The sequence below is a fragment of the Triticum urartu genome, chromosome 6A, assembly GCF_056163025.1.
Source record: "Triticum urartu cultivar PI428250 chromosome 6A, HENAU_Tu73, whole genome shotgun sequence".
NCBI classification, from domain to species: Eukaryota; Viridiplantae; Streptophyta; class Magnoliopsida; order Poales; family Poaceae; genus Triticum; species Triticum urartu.
Window position 1 is genome coordinate 603,215,903 of NC_141878.1, and position 9,642 is coordinate 603,225,544.

Here is a 9,642-nt window from a genome sequence, read left to right on the forward strand (position 1 = left end):
GAGTGGGTGTAGCAGAGGGACCAACGGATCTAAGCACTAGACTTATCTACACGCTAGTAGAGGCCAAACGAATCTAGGGAGCAAAGAAACCCTAAAGCTAGAACAAAAGAAAGGAACTCAAGGAGATAGAACAAGGGGACAAGACCAACCGGAGGAGGACCCCATCTGGATGCAGATCCACGGAGGAGGAACCCCGACGAAGCCCGGAGGAGCTCTGGTGAGTGGAGGCGACGACGGCGGCGCTGGAGGCTTCCCGGGGAGTGGAGGGGGCAAATGGGTGGAAATGAACCCGAGCCCCCCCACGCCCCACCTCTTCAGGACCAGAAACCGCAAACCCCGTGCGCATGGGCTAAGTGAGCCCCGTGCGCACGGGGGTCCCGTGCGCACGGTACAGAGCCCGTGGGCACGGGGGCCCCGTGTGCACGGTACAACCCCGTGCGCACGGGGTATTCAGGAACTTTGACATGAGTGGATTTTTAAATACATGGCTGAGTGTATACTCTTACCCCTACTTCACAAAGCACTCGGTCTACATTTCTGAATACGCCGCGAGGAAAGTCCTATCACTATGGAAAGGGTATATGTGGAGCACTTGTACCAAAAGAGAAGCGAGGAGAACCAACCAAAAAAGAAAAGAAACAACACACCACACAAGCGAAACAAACACGAACACAACCATCAAGCGAGGGCGGTGGCCGAGGCCACCATGTTTGAGTTTACTTGGTATGGCACCGCGAAGATATGAACCTTGGGCCCAAGACCAATACTCATATTTGAAGCACAAGTACCACCTAAAGTGGCTTATGTGAAAGATTGTGTTTGTTTTATGCACTTCTAGGATAAGATAGCTCATGAGTTGAGCTAGCTCCCCCTAGACATGTGCCTACATCTAAGCAAGATAGTACATGAGTATGTGTGTGTGAGCAAGAGTTTCATCCGAAGTTACTAATATCCATGATATTTAGCTCATGCCTTAACTCGCGGAATCTTGCTTCGTCAAGGGGCTTGGTGAAGATGTCTGCTAGTTGATTCTCGGTGTTGACATGGAGTAACTCAATGTTTCCCTTGGCCACATGATCTCTAATAAAATGATGACGAATCTCAATATGCTTGGTCTTGCTATGTTGAACTGGATTCTCGGCGATCTTGATGGCACTTTCATTGTCACACCAAAGAGGCACTTTGTCACATTTGACACCGTAATCCATCAAAGTTTGCCTCATCCATAATAATTGGGCACAACAACTTCCGGCAGCAATATACTCGGCTTCGGCTGTGGAGAGAGATATACAATTTTGCTTCTTTGAAGACCAACTTACCAATGATCTCCCTAGGAATTGACATGAACCGGATGTGGACTTGCGATCAACCTTGTCTCTGGCCCAATCCGAATCCGAGTAACCCATTAACTCAAATGATGATCCCTTGGGATACCAAAGGCCCAAGTTTGGGGTATGAACCAAATATCAAAGGATCCTTTTCACTGCCGAATGGTGGCTCTCCTTAGGAGCGGATTGAAATCTTGCACACATACACACACTCAACATAATATCTGGCCTAGATGCACAAAGGTAAAGCAAGGAACCGATCATAGAGCGATATACCTTTTGATCCACTTCTTTACCATTTGGATCAAGATGAAGTTGACCATTTGTGGCCATGGGTGTCTTCATTGGCTTGACATCTTGCATTTTGAATCTCTTGAGCATGTCTTGGATATAACGAGATTGATTGATGAAGGTTCCGCCTCTCAATTGCTTCACTTGAAAACCGAGAAAGAACTTCAACTCTCCCATCATGCTCATCGCAAATTCCTTAGTCATAAGATTCTCAAACTCAACGTTAATAGCATGGTTAGTTGACCCAAAGATAATATTATCAACATATATTTGGCAGACAAACAACTCTCCTTTTACCCTCTTCGTAAAGAGAGTGGAATCTATTACCCCAATCTGGAACCCCTTCTCGCTTAGGAACACCGTAAGGTGATCATACCAAGCACGAGGTGCTTGTTTGAGTCCATAGAGTGCCTTATGGAGTTCATAAACGTGAGAGGGATGACCGGGGTCTTCAAATCTGGGAGGTTGCTTGACATACACCAACTCCTTAAGAGGGCCATTAAGAAATGCGCTCTTAACATCCATTTGATATAATTTTAAATCATGATGAGAGGCATAAGCAAGCAAGATGCGAATGGATTCGAGACGCGCAACGGGGGCAAAAGTTTCACCAAAGTCCAAACCTTCAACTTGGGTGAAACCTTGTGCCACTAACCTTGCCTTGTTCCTTATTACTTGTCCATATTCATCTTGTTTGTTCTTGAAAATCCACTTTGTTCCAATGACATTATGAAATTCCTTGGGTCTTTCTACAAGGGTCCACACTTTGTTGCTTGTGAAGTTGTTGAGTTCTTCATGAATGGCATCTATCCAATCCGGATCGTCAAGTGCATCTTCCACCTTAAGGGGTTCAACACAAGAGACAAACGAGTGATGTTCACAAAAGTTGCCAAACGTCTACGAGTAGTTACCCCCTTTTTTATGCTTCCGTAGATGTTCTCGGTGAGGTGTTGAAGATGTTTCAGCTTGGCGGCCACTTTTTGCTCTTTGCGATCAAGCTCTTCTTCACTTGGTTTTGGACTTGATGAAGAAGCTTGCCCTTGAGATTGCTTTAGCCTTGGAGACACTCTTTTCTTTGCAACCACAGGTTCTTGCTCAGTAGGAAGTGATGACGATGAAGACACTTGTGGTTGGGTTTGGTCTTGATCTTGATCAGGACTTTGAGCTTGATCTTGAGCCTCAACGATTGGTTCTTCATTATTCGGAAGAGTTTGCTCTTGATCTTGCTCAGGAATATGAGTGTCTTGATCTTTTTCTTGGATAGGTTCATTATTTCCCGAAGCATCTTGTACAAGTGGTGTCGGTGATGACTTCCCTTGTGGAAAATCCTCAAGAGGGGCTCTTACTCCTTCTTCTACTTGGACATGGGGTGTTTCTTGTGGAAGAATGTGGCCTATCCCCATTGTCCTTATAGCTTGTAAAGGAGCCTCATCACCTACAATACTAGGAACAATTTGCTCCATACAGGAGCCGTTATCTTCATCAAACTCCGCATTTACCGTTTCCTCAATGCATCCGGTGGATTTATTGAGAACTCGGTAAGCATGAGAGTTTGATGCATATCCAACAAATATGCCCTCATAAGTTCTAGACTCAAATTTAGCTAACCGGGATTTTTTGTTTAAAATGAAACACTTACAACCGAATACCCGGAAGTATTTGACGTTGGGCTTTCTCCCGATTAGGAGCTCATAAGGGGTCTTGTTCTTGAGCTTGCGAAGATAAAGCCGGTTTGAAGCATGGCACGCGGTGTTGATGGCTTCTGCCCAAAGCTTGTATGGTGATTTGTACTCATCAAGCATGGTCCTAGCCATCTCAATAAGAGTCTGATTCTTCCTCTCCGCATCACCATTTTGTTGGGGAGTATATGGTGCGGCATATTGGTGCTTTATCCCCTCTTCACTCAAGAATTCATCCATTGTATAGTTTTTGAACTCAGTGCCATTGTCACTTCGGATTGCCTTGATCTCACAGTTATGTTGCCGTTGAGCTTCTTTGGCAAAGTTGATGAAGGTTTCTTGAGTTTCATCTTTAGTCTTGAGAAAGAACACCCAAGTATATCTTGTGAAGTCATCAACAATGACAAGGCAATATCTCCTTCCTCCCAAACTATCATATGTTGGAGGCCCAAATAGATCCAAATGGATGAGCTCGAGGGGCCTCAAGGTGGTGATGATAGTCTTTACTTTATGAGCTTTTTCATGAAGCTTCCCGGCAATGCAAGCACTACAGGGACGATCTTTGGCAAAAGACACATTGGTTAGTCCAAGAATGTGCTCCCCCTTTAAGAGAGCTTGTAAATTTCTCATGCCCACGTGGGCTAGCCTACGGTGCCATAGCCACCCCACGTCGGCCTTGGCCATTAGGCATGTTGCAAGATGAGTTTTCTCTTTCGAGAAATCAACCACGTAAAGGTTGTCTTCAACATGCCCAACGAAGACCACTTTGAGATTGCTTCTCTTAAAGACGGTCACATGGAATTCACCAAAATGTGAATCATAACCGGCACGAGCCAATTGAATAGTAGAAAGTAAGTTGTAGTGAAGGGATTGGACAAGCATGACATTTGAAAGAGATGAATCATTAGAGATTACCACCTTGCCCAAACCCAATACCTTGCCCTTGATATTGTCATCGAAGGAGATGTTCGAAGAGGCCTTGAGTGAATCAACGAACTCCACAAGCATCTCCCTTTCTCCGGTCATATGATTGGTGCATCCACTGTCGATCACCCATTGAGTTCCACAGGATACATAGTCCTACAATAATCAAGCTTTGGTTATAGGTACCCATTTTGCAATGGGTCTTGGTGAGTTAGCAACGAGGGTCTTGGGAACCCAAATAGTCCAAGCATAATCATCATAGTTAGTTCCAACAAATTTTGCAAAGGTATAGCCATCACCTCCTCTCATGAGAACATATGATGGATTGTTCTTGCCGGCAAAATTCTTGGGAATGGCCTTGTCCCTAATGACCTTTCCATTCCCAACACCCTTCATTTCCTTCTCCTTCTCCTGGTGCCTTTCTTGCACAAACACTACCTTTTGGGGAGGGGAAGGAGTCGGACCGATCTTCTTGTTGTTCTTCTTCTTCTTTTTCTTACCACTCTTAGATGCGGGATTAAACCCAACTCCCTCCTTGGCAACACACTCCTTTTGGTTGCTCAAGAGATCGTTTAGGTTTTTCTCCCCTTGGATGCATGATACAAGCCCTTTCTCAATTTGACCTTGCAACTTCTTATTTTCCTCTTGAAGGGAGGTGTAATCATGAGCAAAGTTAGCCGTACAAGCATTATCATTTAAATCTATATGAAGCACGGAAGTGAGAGCCTTAATGGTTGTAGCTTTTAGTTGAGCATAAGACTCGGTGAGGGCAATGAGGTCACCTTTGAAAACCTTGGAACTAATCACAAGGAACTCATGCTCCTCAACAAGTCTTGTATGGTCAACTAGAAGCTTTTCAACTCTAACATTAAGAGCATCTTTATTCTCAAGAGCAAGTTGCAAAGCATCATTGGTTTTAACAAAGTCAATTTGATGAGCAGATAAGGCTTCCTCAAGTGATGCTCTCATGACACTCTCTTCATTAAGTTCGTGCTCGAGGAGATCAACTCTCTCTTTTTCCTCTATAAGGAGGTTCTCAACGTTCTCAATAAAGTCATCGCGTTCGGCAAGTGACTTAAAGAGATTGCCAAAACGAGCACGAGCTTCACCATGAAGAGTTTTCATGAAAGCCATTAAGGATTCCTCATCATTATCCACACCCTCCTCACACTCATCCTCCACTATCTCACATGAGACATCGGGAGTGTAGGTGTCGGGTTTCTTGGGTTTGGAATTTGTTTTTACCTCTTTGGCCATGAGGCACCGATGAGTGAATGGCTTGTCCTCGTTTGGAGAGTCGAAGAGGCCGGTGGTGGAGGAGGTAGTGGCATGCATGGCAAAGGCGGCCGTGCCCACTTGATCATCATCACCATCATCTTCATCTCCAGACATGTATTCTTCATGAACAAGAGCCTTGTCATCCTTCCTCTTTGCAAACTTGGTGAACTTCTTCTTCTTAAGCACAAGCTTCTCGGACTTGTCTTCACGTCTCTCATATGGACAATCATGAACAAAGTGTCTTGGGCTATCACAATTGTAGCATTTCCTTCGTCCAAACGATCTTCCTTGAAGATTTCTTCCTTTGTTTGCCATGGTCCCGGAGTACTTCTTGACTAAGAGAGCCAAGTCTTCTGCAAAATCATTTGCCGGGCACGAGGTATCATTATCCTCCTCACATATCTCTTCACTCACTTCTTCCTCCCTTGAGGATTGGCTCATCACTTTCTTGGCCTTCAAGGCAAGATTAGAGTTCTTGGTTGCTTGAGCTATTGCAAATGTTTTCTTGGACTTGGTTTCCAAAATAACATGGGTAGAGAAGGTGGAAACAACTTGAGCCGAAGTCAACTTGTGATAGTCCGGACGTTGATGAACCATCATGACCATGGTATGTTCTGTGAGAACCATATCATCTATGAACTTGTCCTTGAGGAATTCATCATTTGCCCAAGTGCACCCAAAGGTTCTCAAGTTGAGCACAAGGGACTTCAACCTTCGGTAAACCTCTTCTGCGGACTCACCCTCATTCCTCACAAAGAGATTGACTTCTTGTTTGAGCAAGGCCAACCGAGATCTTCGAATTGCTTCATCTCCTTCAAGAGCCTCCTCAAGGCAATCCCAAATTTCCTTTGCGGTTTTGAGAAGAGCAATGGAATCACTATAGTCTTCAGTCACAACGTTGCGAAGCATGTTGTGCGCGGTAGCATTGCGTTGATCGTCAACTGCTTCCCTTGGAGTGAGATTCATTGGGTCCTTGGGGTTAAATCCATTGACCACAATCCACAACAATTGAGTTGAAGCACTGCGCATGTGAGACTCCATATCTAGCTTCCACTTAGCAAATGCATTATCTTTCAAAGGGGGCGGAGGCCCAACAGGATTAATGCGGGGATGTTGCAAGGGTTGAGGAGAGTAAAAGGGTTCCACGGCATTGTACTGGGGAACTTGAGTACGAGCCGGAGAAGCAAGAGGTTCCCTCGAGTCATCTGCATCATGAACCTCATTTGGATTAAACGAGTTTGATGCGGACGTTGATGGCTTTAAGCGAGCATCAATTTCCTCCTTGACCGAGGCCCGAACCTCTTTCAACATAGAGACTTTGAGGTCCGCAAACATTGAAAGAAGATCGACGGCGGTCAAAGGGACATTCGGGTTAGTAGGAGTGGCGGGAGCAACAACAGGAGCACCAAGTGTCCCGGTCGCGGCGGGGGGTTGGTTTTGACCATCCCCCGCAACGGGTAGGCCACCTCCCTCATTCCTAGCTATATTGACCATATCCTCTAAGGTTGTAAAACCTTATATTAGAGCACGAGGCTCTGATACCAATTGAAAGGATCGATACGGCCGACTAGAGGGGGGGGGGGGTGAATAGGAGACTACAAATTTTAATCTTACTTGTAGATTTTAAGGCTTAGCGGATAAAAGAGTTCACTAGATATGCAACTAGGTGAATGCAACCTATATGACAAGCAAGATCCAAGAGAGAAATGCTAGGCAACAAACTACTTAGCAAGCCAACAAGCATACAACAACAAAGAAAGGTGCGGGAAAGGATTAACCACAAGTGAGACGAGGACACGGATTTTAACCCGAAGTTCACTCTTCCTTGGGGAAGAGCTAATCTCCGTTTGGAGCGGTGCCGGAGCCAAAGCTTGCGGAATGCCACCAAAGGCTCACCGTATTCTCCTTCGAGTCACCCCCAACGGATGAGCCTCAAAACACTCGGGGTTGGTCTTGAAGGCGACCACCACACCTTTAAAAACTTCTCCGGAGCACACCACAAGCAAGGAAGCTTCCGGAGGAACCTCTAACCGCCTAGGAGCCCAAGCTCCAAGAGTAACAAGTCAATGGGGAAGAAATGTTGCGGGGAACGCGATTTGGTTTGGTCAAGTTGTAGATCGGGTCTTGCTCTCCCAATCCCCAAAGTTTCAACAAGTTTGGGTGGAGGGATTGAGAGTATTGAGCAAAATGGGGTGTAGCAATGGTGGAGCTCAACAAGACATTAGGGTTAAGGGTTGGAGGTAGAAGAAGGGCCTATAAATAGTGTTCATGGGCTGGTGGGGATTTCTGCCCGTTGGATCCCGTGCGCACGGGCTAAGTCAGCCCCGTGCGCATGGGGTACACAGAGACAAACACACCACCCCGTGCGCACGGGGGTCAAAAGACCCCGTGCGCACGGGGTACCCAGAGAGTTTACATAGGACCCCGTGCGCACGGGGGGTCAAGACCCCCGTTTGCACGGGGTACCCAGTAACTTTCTGTTGCAACTTTCCGAGTACCACAACACACACACACTAGGTTCTTTTTAGGTGGTAGGAGTGGGAAGGGTAAGAGAGTAAGGCTCGGCAAAGGCATTCCCACACAACATTTATCCACACAAACCCTCTTAATAGTGCGGTCTTTCCTACGACTCGAAGCAAACCAAAACTAAACCTCCGAAGCGCCGAAAGACCACGCCTTTGCCCTTTTTGAAATGGGGGGGGGGTCGCACATCTCCATCGCGGGCACTTAGAACCAATAACCTGAGATAAACTTTAGCAACTGATATTAGTTCAACTAACCACATTGTCATCACACCAAAATAGCTTAAGTGCCATTAGCAGTTTCACTTGCGCTATCGAGGCAGCCAAGGCTAAGGCTGCAAAATTCAAGAGCCATCAGCAAAGGAACACGGGAAGCATCCCCTCGGAAGTCGTGGCTACCTCAGTAAAAGGCCCATATGGGATAAGGAGGACGCAGAACGTGAAGCCGCGGGTGTCCCAGACAAGGAAAATAAGGTTTTTTACACGGACCAGATCGAGGAGATTGATTAGACTACTGGTAATTATTTTTTTACCACCTTACATTTAGCTCCAGATCTAGTCGAACAGACATTCCTAAACGGTTCACACCCCTTCTGTAGAAGAAGCAACACCAGCTTGCAGCCGAAATCCCTACTTCGTCGATGAGGCCCAAGTGGGACACCCCTCTCAACCAGGCCTTGAACGAACTAAAGGGACTCCCTTTGGGCCAGCGGCCGCAATATGGTTGTGTGCATGGCACTGGAGACGGCGCCACATGGAAGGTGTTTTACAATGAGGGCCCAGAGGCCAAGAAGCAGAAAAAGACGTTTAGTCAGGCGGACATCGACGAGAAGGTGAAGCTTGTGTTCGAGAAAAAAGCAGCCGAGGATGCGAAAAAAACAGCAGAGGAGAAAATGAGTTGCTACAGCAGGCAGTCAATGCAGCTGTAACTGCCTGCAGAAATGATTTCGCTACTAACTTGGTCCCGGATATCATCAACTGGATGAAGGAAAATCCAGACAAGACGGTACATGATTTCCCGTTGCCCAGTTTCGTCGCGAGCAACTTCGTGAACAACAACACCACCGCACCATCACTTGATCACGCAACCGGGCCTCCTCTCGCACCCGCACCCGCTCATAGCAGCCCGTCCTCAGTCTCTGGCGTGCTAGGCGGGCCTTCGTCTTTGGCTGAGCTTGACGCCCTCACGGTAATTACATGTCGCACGAACACACACACACACACACACACACACACACACACATATATATATATATATAATATTCCATTTCCGTTGCCTTTCGGATGTTTTACGCCGCAGACATGTGTTTGCAGGCCGACGAAACCCTGTGCACCGTACTATACTTTGTCAAAGGCCAGAAGGTGGACGTGGGAAAGGGGGTGATAACGAAGCCCTTGGATCTCACGTTCCACAACCAACCGATGCCCCCTGGGCACTTCAGGGTTACCTTGTTAAGTGTGACATCGGGGCACGAGGATTTGCCTCCTCCATTATGCCTAGGGGGAGAGGACGACGAGACCCCGCCGCGGATTGGAAGCTGCAAGGGTTGGATGCTGCTATGGCCGAAGAATCTTCTTCGTCTAGAGCCGGCCGAGAGCACACCAATAACCACATGTCAA

The 9,642-nt window shown here is 46.7% G+C and overlaps 1 pseudogene; it reads right to left on the reverse strand.

Moving 5' to 3' along the window:
* Positions 1–3,027: 3,027 nt before the first annotated feature.
* Positions 3,028–6,994, reverse strand: LOC147967176 (uncharacterized; annotated as a pseudogene).
* Positions 6,995–9,642: the final 2,648 nt, after the last annotated feature.